Source organism: Sapajus apella, unplaced genomic scaffold (assembly GCF_009761245.1).
Source record: "Sapajus apella isolate SASKATOON/1434 unplaced genomic scaffold, GSC_monkey_1.0 scaffold3, whole genome shotgun sequence".
Classification (NCBI taxonomy): Eukaryota; Metazoa; Chordata; class Mammalia; order Primates; family Cebidae; genus Sapajus; species Sapajus apella.
In genome coordinates this window covers 54,439,184-54,453,482 of record NW_022436943.1, presented here as the reverse complement: position 1 = coordinate 54,453,482, position 14,299 = coordinate 54,439,184, and positions in this window count along the sequence as shown.

Here is a 14,299-nt window from a genome sequence, read left to right as displayed (position 1 = left end):
TGAGACAGAGTCTCACTCTGTCACCCAGGCTGGAGTGCAATGGCATACTTTCAGCTCACCACAACCTCCACCTACCAGGTTTAAGTGATTCTCCTGCCTCAGACTCCTGAGTAGCTGGGATTACAGGCATGTGGCACCATATCCGGCTAATCTTTGTTCTTTTAGTAGAGATGGGGTTTCACCATGTTGGTCAGGCTGGTCTCAAACTCTTGAACTTGTCATCTGCCCAGCTAGGCCTCCCAAAGTACTGGGATTACAGATGTGAGCCAATGAGCCCAGTTGCATTTGTTTTCCAAATCTTATTTAAAAATGTTTTGCCTAGACTAACATCCAGAAGATTTTTCACTAGGTTTTCTTTTAGTATTTTTATAGTTTTGGGTTCAGTCTTTAATTTATCCAGTTGATTATTGTATATGGAGAAAGATAGGGGTTCAGTTTCATTCTTCTGTGTGTGACACAGAAGAATTTAATTTTTTCAGCACCATTTATTGAAAAGAGTATCCTTTTTCGGTGTGTTTTTGCTATTTGTCAAGGATCAGTTAGTTGTATTTGCAAGTATGCTGTTTTAGTTACTACAGGCTTATACTAATATTCGAAGTCAGGAAATGGGATGCTTCTAGCTTTATTCTTTTTGCTTATGATTTCATTGGGCAACATCAGCCACAACAACAACTAAAAACCCCATTAAAAAGTGGGCAGACGACATGAATAGACATTTTTCAGAAGAAGACACGCAGATGGCCAAAAAGCATATGAAGAAATGCTTAATATATCTAATTATCAGAGAAATGTAAATCCAAACCACGAGATACCATCTCACACTAGTCAGAATGGCTATTATTAAAAACATAAAAAATAACAGATGTTGGCAGGATGCATAGAAAAAGGAATGCTGATACACTGTTGGTGCTAATGTAGATTAGCACAACCTTATGAAAAACAATATGGCGATTTCTCAAAGAACTAAAAATAGGACTAGCATTTGATCTAGCAATCCCACTACTGGGTGCTACCCAAAAGAATATAAAATATTGTATAAAACAGATACCAGCACTTATATGTTTATTATAACACTATTCACAATGACAAGAATATAAAGATATGGAATCAACCTGAGTGTCCATCAGTGAATGACTGGATATCTGTTTTTATATATAGAATACCACTCAGCCATAAAAAAGAATGAAATCATGTCTTTTGCAGCAACATAGATAGTACTGGAGGCCATTATCTTAAGTGAAATAACTCAAAAACAGTAGGTAAAATACCAGATGTCCTCACTTACAAATGGGAGCTGAATTATGTGTACACATGGATATATAATATGGAATAAAAGACACTGGAGACTCAGAAGGGTGGGAAGGTAGAAGAGGGACGAGAGATGAGAAATTACCTAGTGGGTACAATTTACATTATTTGGATGATGATTACACTAAAAGCCCAGACTTCATCACTATGCAACATATCCATATAACAAAGCTGCACTTTTATCCTTTTTTGATATAAAACAAAAAATAACTTATTCATTTATAGTCTTTTAAGGAATGCCTGGCACATTGAAATTAATGTATAGATAGATATACGGTGATGTTTTAGTAAGAGGAAAATGTTTCTTTTTCTTGAAATGTAGGAGCTCATGATGACAATATAGGAGGACAAAAACCAGGCTTAGAGATGAGCACCAAGAAAAATCTCAAGCTACATTGTGAAGCAGTAATAATAGCTACTGCTTATTAAGCACTTAATAGGTTACAGATACTTGCTGAATATTTTCCCTGTATTACCTAATCTATAAATCAATCCTGGATACAGGGATCATTATTATCTCTATTTTAAGCTTAAAATACTGAAGCACAAAGAGGTGAAACAGCTTTCTTAGGTCACAGAGTTATGATTCAGCTGAGATTTAACTTTGGCATCAGTAGCATTCCTGTACATTAATAGTATCCAACCCAAGAGCCAAATTAGAAAGTAACTCCCAAAGATGGCCAAAAGGAAGCTTCTCCAGAGTACAGCTCCCACCGAGTGAGACACAGAACCAGAGCGATATCTGCATCTCTGAGCAAGGTATACTGGGTTCATCCCCAAAGGACTGGTTGAACAGCAGGATTAACCCCCCAAAAAAGGCTGCAAAAGCAGCCCAAAGGGGGTGAGTCAAGGCAAGACAGGGCACTGTCCCACCTGGAAAGTATATCTGGAATGGAAGATTGGTGGGGGCATCACCCCCTTGGTACTCTGAATCAGATACAGTGATTCCCTCCAAGACTTCAGCAGCACACAGACCAGGAAAATGCCACCTGGCTAAGAATTGCCCAGAGTTGCAGACCTGGCTGACAGCCCAGGCTGGCAGCACTGGCCAGACCAGTGCCTTGTCAGCACAGACCAGGATGAAGACTTGGACTAACACCCAGAAAGCTTGCAAAAAGGAATGGCCTGTCCCACAGAAGGGAGAGTTGAAAGTGAAGAGAGGGATATGGACAGATAGGACCCACCCCCACAAGATCTAGGAACTGAAATCCCTCTCCTGGGAGAATCTCACAGTTAACACACCAGACGGAGCTCCAACCGAGAGCAGTGGGCTTGGCAAAGGGAAAGAAGCCTGCCCTTGGGAAAGTGGGGCTAAGCCAACAGGCATTAGTGGAAACCAGGCAAAGAAAGAACAGCAGCCTGGCTTGAGTCAGAGGCAGCCCAGCAGCGCCTCCACAGGCAGACAATGGACAGACTGTCTCAAGCGACACTGACATCTGCATTTTATTTTATTTTATTTTATTTTTTATTTATTTTATTGCATCTTAGGTTTTGGGGTACATGTGAAGAACATGCAAGATTGTTGCATAGGTACACACGTGGCAGTGTGATTTGCTGCCTTCCTCCCCATCACCTACATCTGGCATATCTCCCCTTGCTATCTCTCCCCAACTACCCACCCCCCACCATCCCTCTCCTATTTACTCCCAACAGACCCCAGTGTGTAGTGCTCCCCTCCCTGTGTCCATGTGTTCTCATTGTTCAACACCTGCCTATGAGTGCAAACATGCGGTGTTTGATCTTCTGCTTTTCTGTCAGTTTGCTGAGAATGATGGCTTCCAGGTTCATCCATGTCCCTACAAAGGACCCAAACTCATCGTTTTTGATGGCTGCATAATATTCCATGGTGTATATGTGTCACATTTTCCTTGTCCAGTCTATCATCGATGGGCATTTGGGTTGGTTCCAGGTCTTTGCTATTGCACCTTAAACTTCATATGGAACCAAAAGAGAGCTCGCATAGCCAAGTCAATTCTAAGCAAAAATAACAAAGCGGGAGGCATCACACTACCGGACTTCAAACTATACTACAAGGCTACAGTAATCAAAACAGCATGGTACTGGTACTAAGACAGGGATATAGACCAATGGAACAGAACAGAGGTCTCGGAGGCAACACAACATATCTACAACCATCTGATCTTTGACAAACTAGACAAAAACAAGAAACGGGGAAAGGATTCCCTGTTTAATAAATGGTGTTGGGAAAACTGGCTAGCCATGTGCAGAAAGCAGAAACTGGACCCCTTCCTGACACCTTACACTAAAATTAACTCCAGATGGATTAGAGACTTAAACATAAGACCTAACACCATAAAAATCCTAGAAGAAAATCTAGGCAAAACCATTCAGGACATAGGCGTAGGCAAGGTCTTCATGACCAAAACACCAAAAGCATTGGCAACAAAAGTCAAAATACGCAAATGGGACCTAATCAAACTCCACAGCTTCTGCACGGCAAAAGAAACAGTGATTAGAGTGAAACGGCAACCAACAGAATGGGAAAAAATTTTTGCAGTTTACCCATCTGACAAAGGGCTGATATCCAGAATTTACAAAGAACTAAAACAGATTTACAAGAAAAAAAACAAACAAGCCCATTCAAAAGTGGGCAAAGGATATGAACAGATACTTTACAAAAGAAGACATACTTGAGGCCAACAAACATATGAAAAAATGCTCATCATCACTGGTCACCAGAGAAATGCAAATCAAAACTACATTGAGATACCATCTCACGCCAGTTAGAATGGTGATCATTAAAAAATCTAGAGACAACAGATGCTGGAGAGGATGTGGAGAAATAGGAACACTTTTACACTGTTGGTGGGAGTGTAAATTAGTTCAACCATTGTGGAAGACAGTGTGGCGATTCCTCAAGGACCTAGAAATAGAACTTCCATTTGACCCAGCAATCCCGTTACTGGGTATATATCCAAAGGTTTATAAATTGTTCTACTATAAGGACACGTGCACACAAATGTTCATTGCAGCACTGTTTACAATAGCAAAGACATCTGCATTTAAAAAAAAATGAAAAAAGCCTCATACAGGAGAAATACCCCCAACTTTAACAGAAAAGATGTCCACTCAGAGAAAATGGGAAGAAACCAGCACAAAAAGGATGAAAACAAAGTCCAGAATGCCTCTCCTCCCCAGAGAGATCACAATGACTCACCAGCATGGCAACAAAACAGGTCAGAAAATGATTTTGACCAGCTGACAGAAGCAGACTTCAGAAGATGGGTAATAACAAACTTATCTGAGCTAAAAGAACATGTTTTAAGCCAATGCAAAGAAACTAAGAACCGTGAAAAAGATTAGATGCAATGCTGACTAGAATAACCAGCCTAGAGAAGAAATAAATGACTTGATGGAGCTGAAAAACACAGCATGAGAACTTCGTGAAGCATACACAAGTTTCAATAGCTGAATCAATCAAGCAGAAGAAAGGATATCAGAGATTGAAGATCAACTCAACTAAATAAAAAGAGATGGCCAGAAAAGAGAAAAAAGAGTGAAAAGGAATGAACAAATCCTCCAAAAAATATGAGATTATGTGAAAAGTCCTAATCTATGCTTGATCCGTATACCTGAAGAGGATGGGGAAAATGAATCCAAGCTGGAAAACACTCTTCAGGATATTATCCAAGAGAACTTTCCCAACCTAGCAAAGCAGGCCAACATTCAAATAGAGGAAATACAAAGAACATCACAGAGATACTCCTCAAGAAGAGCAACCCCAAGGCACATAATTCTCTGATTCATCAGGGTTGAAATGAAGGAAAAAATGCTAAGGGCAGCCAGAGAGAAAGGTCAGGTCACCCACAAAGGAAAGCCCATCAGACTCACAGTGGATCTCTAGGCAGAAATCCTAAAAGTCAAGACCCATCAGAAGAGAGTGGGGGCCAATATTCAACACCCTTAAAGAAAAAGAACTTTCAACCCAGAATCTCATAGCCAGCCAAACTAAGCTTAATAAGTGAAGGAGAAATAAAATCCTTTATGAACTAGCAATTTCTGAGAGATTTTGTTGCCACCAGACCTGCCCTACAAAAGTTCCTGAAGGAAGCACTAAACAGAAAAAAATAAAAAACATCCAGTATCAGCCACTGTAAAGACTGACAATACAATGAGGAAACTGTGTCAACAAACGGGCAAAACAAACAACCAATAACAAAATGGCAGGATCAAATTCACACATAACAATATTAACGTTAAATGTAAATGTCCTAAATGCCCAATAAAAAAAACACAGACTGGCAAACTGGGTAAAAATTCAAGACCCATCAGTGTGCTGTATTCAGGAGACCTATCTCACACGCAGACACATATAGACTCAAAATAAAGGAGTGGCAGAAGATCTACCAAACAAATGGAGAGCAAAAAAAACCAGGGGTTATAATTCTAGTCTCTGATAAAATGGACTTTAAACCAACAAAGATCAAAAGAGACAAAGATGGGCATTAAATAATGGTGAAAGGATCAATACAACAAGAAGAGCTAACTATCCTAAATATATATGCACCCAATACAAGAGCACCCAGATACATAAAGCAAGTTTTAATGACCTACAAAGAGACAGACTCTCACACAATTGTAGTGGGAGACTTTAACACTCCACTGTCAACATTAGACAGATCAACGAGACAGAAAATCAACAAGGATATTCAGGACTTGAATGCAGAACTGGAACAAGTGGACCTAATAGCTACAGATCTCTCCACCCCGAAGTCACAGAATATACATTCTTCTCAGCACCACATTGCACTTACTCTAAAATTGACCAAATAATTGGAAGTAAAACACTCCTCAGCAAATGCAAAAGAATGGAAATCATAACAGTCTTTCAGACCATGGTGCAATCAAATTAGATCTCAGGATAAAGAAACTAACTCAAAATTGCACAACTTCATGGAAACTGAACCACTGGCTTCTGAATGTCAACTAGATAAACACTGAAATGAAGGCAGAAATAAAGATGTTCTTTGAAACCAATGAGAACAAGGACACAGCATACCAGAATCTCTGGGACACATTCAAAGCAGTGTCTAGAGAGAAATTTATAGCAATAAATGCCCACATGAGAAGTGAAGAAAGATCTAAAATCGACACCCTATCATCAAAATTGGAAGAGGTAGAGGAGCAAGATCAAAAAAACTCAAAAGCTAGCAGGGGACAGGAAAAAACTAAGATCAGAGAAGAACTGAAGGAGATAGAGACACAAAAAAAAACCTTCAAAAAATTAATAAATCCAGGAGCTGTTTTTTTGAAAAGATCAACAAAATAGACAGACTACTAGCCAAATTAATAGAAAAGAAAAGAGAGAAGAGTCAAATAGATGCAGTAAAAACTGACAAAAGGGATATCACCACCTATTCCTCAGAAACACAAACTACCATCAGAGATTACTACAAACAACTCTATGCACATAAACTAGTAAACCTGAAAGAAATGAATAAATTCCTGGACACTTGCATCCTCCCAAGCCTAAATCAGGAAGAAGTTGAAACCCTGAATAGGCCAATAACAAGGTCTGATGTTGAGGCAGCAATTAATAGCCTACCAGCCAAACAGAGCCCAGGTCCACACAGGTTCAAAGCCAAATTCTACCAGACGTACAAAGAGGAGCTGGTACCAATCCTTCTGAAACTATTCCAAGCAATCCAAAAAGAGGGAATCCTCCCAACTCATTTTATGAGACCAACATCATTCTGGTACCAAAACCCGGCAGAGATTCAACACAAAAAGAGAACAGGCCAATCTCCATGATGAACATTGATGCAAAAATCTTCAATAAAATACTTGAAAACTGATTGCAACAGCACACAAAAAGCTTCTCCATCACAATCAAGTAGGCTTCTTCCTGGGGATGCAAAGTTGGTTCAACATATGCAAGTTCATAAACATAATCCACCACATAAGTAGAACCAAAGACAAAAACCACATGATTATCTCAAAAGATGCAGAGGCCTTTGACAAAATTCAACAGCCCTTTATACTAAAAACTCTCAATAAACTAGGTATTGATGGAACATATCACAAAATAATAAAAGCTACTTACAACAAACCCACTGCCAATATCATTCTGAATGGGCAAAAACTGAAAGCATTCCCTTTGAAATCTGACACTAGACAAGGATACCCTCTCTCACTGCTCTTATTCATTATAGTATTGGAAGTTCTAGCCAGAGCAATTAGGCAAGACAAGAAATAAAGTGTATTCAATTAAGAAGGGAGGAAGTCAAATTGTCTTTATTTGCAGATGACATGATTGTATATTTAGAAGACCCCATTGTCTCAGCCGAAACTCTCCTTAAGCTAATAAGCAACTTCAGCAAAGTCTCAGGATACAAAATCAATGTGCAGAAATCACAAGCATTCCTATACACCAATAACAGACAAACAGAGACCCAAAATAAGAGCAAACTCCCATTCACAATTGCTACAAGAAGAATAAAATGCCTAGGAATACAACTAACAAAGGAGGTAAAGGACCTCTTCAAGGAGAACTGCAAACCGCTGCTCAAGGAAATAACAAAGACACAAACAGTTGGAAAAACATTCCATGCTCATGGTTAGGAAGAATCAATATATCATGAAAAATGGCCTTACTGCCGAAAGTAATTTACAGATTTAGCACTATCCCCATCAAACTACCAATAGCCTTCTTCACAGAACTGGAAAAATCCACTTGAAACTTCATATGGAACCAAAAGAGAGCCTGCATAGCCAAGACAATCCTAAGCAAAAAGAATAAAGCTGGTGGTTTCACGCTGCGGGACTTCAAGCTATACTACAAGGCTACAGTAATCAAAACAGCATGGTACTAGTACCAAAACAGAGATATAGACCAATGGAACAGAACAGAGGCCTCCAGAGCAACACCACACATCTGCAACCATCTAATCTTTGACAAACCTGACAAAAAAAAGCAAGGGGGAATCCTTGTTTAATAAATGGTGTTGGGAAAATTGGCTAGCAATGTGCAGAAAGCAGAAACTGGGCCCCTTCCTGACACCTGGCAATAAAATTAACTCCAGATGGATTAAAGACTTAAACATAAGACCTAACACCATAAAAACCCTAAAAGAAAACCTAGGCAAAACCATCCGGGACATAGGCATAGCCAAGGGCTTCAAGACTAAAACACCAAAGGCAATGGTAACAAAAGCCAAAATAGACAAATGGGATCTAATTAAATTCCAGAGCTTCTGTACAGCAAAAGAAACAATCATTAGAATAAACCAGCCACCAGCACAATGGCAAAAATTTTTGCAACCTACCCATCTGACAAAGGGCTAATATCCAGAATCTACAAAGAACTAAAACAGATTTACAGAAAAAAAAAAAAATCCATCCAAAAATGGGCAAAGGATATGAACAGACATTTTTCAAAAGAAGACGTATATGAAGCCAACAAACATATGAAAAAATACTCATCATCACTGGTCATTAGAGAAATGCAAATCAAAACCACATTGAGATACCATCTCACGCCAGTTAGAATGGTGATCATTAAAAAATCTGGAGACAACAGATGCTGGAGAGGATATGGGGAAATAGGAACACTTTTACACTGTTGGTGGGAGTGTAAATTAGTTTAACCATTGTGGAAGACAGTGTGGCAATTTCCCAAGGACCTAGAAATAGAAATTCCATTTGACCCAGCAATCCCCTTACTGGGTATATATCCAAAGGACTATAAATCATTCTATTATAAAGACACATGCACACATATGTTCATTGCAGCACTGTTTACAATAGCAAAGACCTGGAACCAATCCAAATGTCCATCAATGATAGACTGGACAAGGAAAATGTGGCACATATACACCATGGAATACTATGCAGCCATAAAAAATGATGAGTTTGTGTTCTTTGTAGGGACATGGATGAACCTGGAAACCATCATTCTCAGCAAACTGACACAAGAACAGAAAATCAAACACCACATGTTCTTACTCATAGGCGGGTGTTGAACAATGAGAATACGTGAACACTGAGAGGGGAGCATCACACCCTGGGGGAAGTTGGGGGGGTTAGGGGAGGTATGGTGGGAGGGAGGAATAGTGGGAGGGAGGGTAGGGAGGGATAATGTGGGGACAAATGTCAGCTATAAATGATGGGGGGATGGTGGCAGCAAAACACCTTGCCATAAATGTACCTGTGCAACAATCTCACATGATCTGCACATTTACCCCAGAATATAAAGTACAATTAAAAAAAAAAAAAGAAATGAAATCCCATTCACAATTGACACAAAAGCATAAAATACCAAAGAATACACCTAACCAGGGAACTGAATGGTCTCTACAAGGAAAACTACAAAATACTGATCTAAGAAATCAGAGATCACATAAATAAATGAAAACATATTACATGCTCATGAATAGGAAGACTCAATATAATTAAAGTGCCCATATTGCAAAAAGAAATTTATAAATTCAATGCTATTCTTATTAAGCTACTGAAATTCTCCACAGTGCTAGAAGAAAAACTATTTTAAAATTACTATAGAACCAAAAAAGTGCCCAAATAGCCAAGGAAATCCTAAGCAAAAAGAACAAAGCTGAAGGCATTATGCTACCCAACATCAAAATATATTATAGGGTTACAGTAACCAAAACAGCATGTTACTAGTTCAAAAACAGACACATAGACCAATGCAACAGAAGAGAGAGCACAGAAATAAGGTCACACATGTATAACTATCTGATCTTTGACAAAGCTAACAAAAACAAGCAATGAGGAAAGATCTTCCTATTAAATAAATGGTGCGAGGATAACTGGCTAGTCATATGCAGAAGATTAAAACTGGATCCCTTCCTTATACCATACACAAAAATCAACTAAAGATGGATTAAAGACTTAAATGTAAACCCCACAACTATAAAAACCCTAGAAGACAACTTAGGCAACACCATTCTGGACATAGGACCAGGCAAAAGCAATCACAACAAAAGCAAAACTGAGAAATGGGATATAACTAAAGAGTTTCTTCACAGCAAAAGAAACTGTCAAAAGAGTAAACAGACAACCTGCCGAATGTAAGAAAATATTCACCAACTTTGTATATTTAAAAAAGTCTGATATTCAGCATCTATTAGGAACCTAAACAAATTTAGAAGAAGAAAAAAAACCTTAAAAAGTAAGCAAAAGACATGAGCGGACACTTTTCAAATGAAGGCATACACGCAGCTAACAAGTATACAAAAAAATGCTCAACATCACTGATCATTAGAGTAATGCAAATCAAAACCACAATGAGATACCATCTCACACCAGTCACAATGGCTATTACTAAAAAAAAGTCAAAAAATTACAAATGCTGGCAAGGTTGGTGGGAGTGTAAATTAGTTCAACCATTGTGGAAAACATTGCAGTGATTTCTGAAAGAACTAAAAACAGAACTACCATTCAACCCAGCAATATCATTACTGGGTATATATAAAGAAAAATACAAATCATTCTATCATAAGGGCACATGCACATGTATGTTCATTGCAGCACTGTCCATAATAGCAAAGACATAGAATCAACCTAAATGTCCACCAGTGGTAGACTGGATAAAGAAAATATGGTATATATATATATATATACACGCACACATACACACACCATGGAATACTATGCAGCCATTAAAAAGAATGAGATCATGTTCACTGTGGGAACATGGATGGAGCTGAAGGCCATCTAATGCAGGAACTAATTAAGGAACAGGAAACCAAATACTGCATGTTCTCACTTATAAGTGGGAGCTAAATGATGAGAGCACATGGATACAAAGAGGAGGAAGACACACACAGGGGCCTATCAGAGGGTGTAAGTAGGGATAACAGAGAGGTTCAGGAAAAATAACTAATGGGTACCAGGCTTAGTGCCTAGGTAACAAAATAATCTATACAGCAAAGCCCTATAACACAAGTTTATCTATACAACTAACCTGCACATGCACTCCTGAACTTAAAATATTTTTTTAAAGACTTCTGTGTCATGTTTAGTAACTAGTATTTCATCTTGGATGTTGTAAGCAAAACGAGAATATTTTCAGGTTAGTTTTCTTTACTGACCACTCCGATGGCACTGCAGATAATAGAGAGAATGCAGCTGGCTGAAGGGAGCCCAGAGAGTTACTGCAATAATCCAGGCAGGAGGAGAGATGATGGGTGCCATGGTTTGAATGCCCCTCCAAAACTTCATTTTGAAATCTAATTGTTATGGTGACAGTACTAAGGGGTAAGACTTTAAGAGATAATTAGTGACAAGGGCTCTGCCCTCGTGAATTGATTAACATTGTTATCATGAGAGTGAGTTAGTCACTATAGTAGTGAGATTTTAACAAAAGCATTAATTTCAGACCTCCATTCTCTCTGTCTCACATGCTTGCCTGTCTTTCTGCCTTGTTTATGCAGTACAAAGGACTCTGTCAGAAGCCAGCACAATGCTCTTAGACTTCCCAGTCTCAAGAACCGTGAGCCGAATAAATTCCTGTTTGTTAAAACTTACCCAGTCTCAGGCTGTTTATTACAGCTGCAAAAAGTAGACTAAGGCAATGGGCCTGAAGCTAAGGTCATGACAGTGGAGAGGTCTAGACAGGGGCCATTTGAGAGACATTAGGAATCACTGCAAGTTGATGACTGATTGTCTTTGGATGGTGAGCAGAAGGAGGGGAGAAGTTGAGGTTGATCTTCCAGGTTTTGCTTCAGACAATGTGAAGCTGGCCACACCAGCATGAGCAACACTCAAAAGGGAAAATGGACGAGGCACTTGTGGAATCTGAATTGGTGATATCCTGCGGATGGATGTATGAGTCTGAAGTTAAGAACGTTCTGGTCTTGAAATGGAAACTTACCATAGTTAGTAAAGACATGATAATTAAAGCCATGTGGCTGGTGGAGCAACCCAGAAAGAAGACAGAGTTTGCAGGGGGACTAGAGACTTTGGCATGTGTAAATGATGGAAGGGAGCTGGAAGAGAGGAAAGAATTAAAGCTATACAAGGATGGTGGGGTCTAATCAGTGCAGCAAGGTTCCTGAGAGAGGAATTCAATCCACAGTGCAAGAAGTTAGCTTTATTTGGAGAAGGACACATTGTCTGTTGTGTCAGAAGGAAATGGGGAAAATACAGAGGCAGATGCAGGTAAGATGTGGGAGTTGTGTCTTGTATTTTCTCAGTGAAGTAGGAGGCAAACTGATGTAATTAGATGGAGAAAGGAAGGTTTGAATGATCAGAGATTTGGAAAAAATAAAATAAACTGAGGTTTGAAATGAAGGTGTTTCAAAGCAGTGTGCAGGAACTGGTTAGAGTGAGAGGGGAAAAGCACACCATAATTTCAGGAAAACCAGTATAAGCAGTAGAACATGACAGGAGAGAATTAAGGCTGTCACACCACCTGTACCTTCGGTATTCCCTGATTTTAACATCTGCCTCATCCAGTCCCCAGCAGTACCGGCAACTGTCATAAAGACTCATGTTGAGACATGGTGCCAACTTCTAGAGCATCTAACATCTGCTTTTGTTCATTTGCTACTAGGCTTCAGCTCCCTTTTGAATCAGCACTGTGAAACATTTTAGATGAACTGAGAAACAGTAGAGCTTTCATGTTGGGTGAATGTGATTAGTTACCTTTCTCTTAAGTAACAGGAAGAGACTTAAAATAAAACTCTTTTTACTGAAATTTGTTTCAACGAGTCCTTTAAGTGATGCTGATGCCGGTTTGAGAACCACTGCTCTGTAAGATCAAAGCCAGGTTACCCACTTTTGCATTTCTTTTTTAGTGTTCTTCTGTCAACCTGAATATTACTTCCTCAGAAAAACTTTCCATGATCATTTAGTCCAGATTTTAGCAAACTTCTTTCAGAAAGCACCATGGTCTCCATCTGATATATATTTGAATTGTTTAAAAATAATATTTTTAAAATGTTAAAATAAATCACTCATAGCTCACTGGCTGTACAAGGCAGGTCTCTGTGGGATTTGCCTGTGGGCTGTGGTTTGCCAGTTCCTGAAGTAGAGTAGTTAAATGGTTGGTATTTCACTGACATAGCCCCTATCACAACTACAATAAAGAATTATTTGTAAAAAAAAAAATAAATAAATAAATAAATAAAAATAAATAAAACTCTTTGGATTATATTAATGTACCACTAGGTTAAGGCTAACACATCTCTATTTAGGCAGAGAGAAATTTAAATCACCTTAAGTACTTATTACTATGGCTTTTAATTCCATGGTAAATTTACATAAGAAATACTAAGAGTTCTCTGAACTTTGTAATTGTAATTAGTTCTGTGAACTTTGTAGTTAGATTCCTGAGGTTGGAATCCTGGCATTGCCACTAACCAGCTGTGAGACTTGGACAAATAAGTCAAATGCAAATGCACCACATGTGAATTTTTTCATCTGTAAAATGGGAGCTTTGAGGCATACCTTGGAGTATTGCACAAAAGACTAGAAATAATATACTTTAAATGTTTAGAATAGTGCTCAGTAACAAATATGTCACAATATTTTATTGTGATAAAAAAGAAAAATTTTTATATAAGGTGTTTGTATATTCAGGAAAAAAGAATGTATTTTATTTTTGAGCAAAAACAAACACTGTCTTTATCCTGGAGAGATGAGAATAATGGCAGCTGAGTTGTCATAAAGTAAAAAAAAAAATGAATTTTCCCTCCCTTCTTCTGGAAACCACACAAACAACTGGGTTGCTGCTGTTCTGAGGAGACAATTGGGGATTAATGCGGTGATTAAACAAAAGGGAATTGATATCGGGATGAGAGTCTTCGACTGGCAACAGGATCTAACATCATCTTCTATATTTTTATGTTTGCTGTGTTCATTACATTATTTTCAAGCTTATAGTTCTCTTATGGTGATTCTTATTTTCCATTTAAGATAGCAATTGAGATTCATTTTTAAACTGAAAATATTATAGTAAAAAGGGAATCAGTTAAAAGAGAAATATTAAATGTCAGTGTTTTGCATA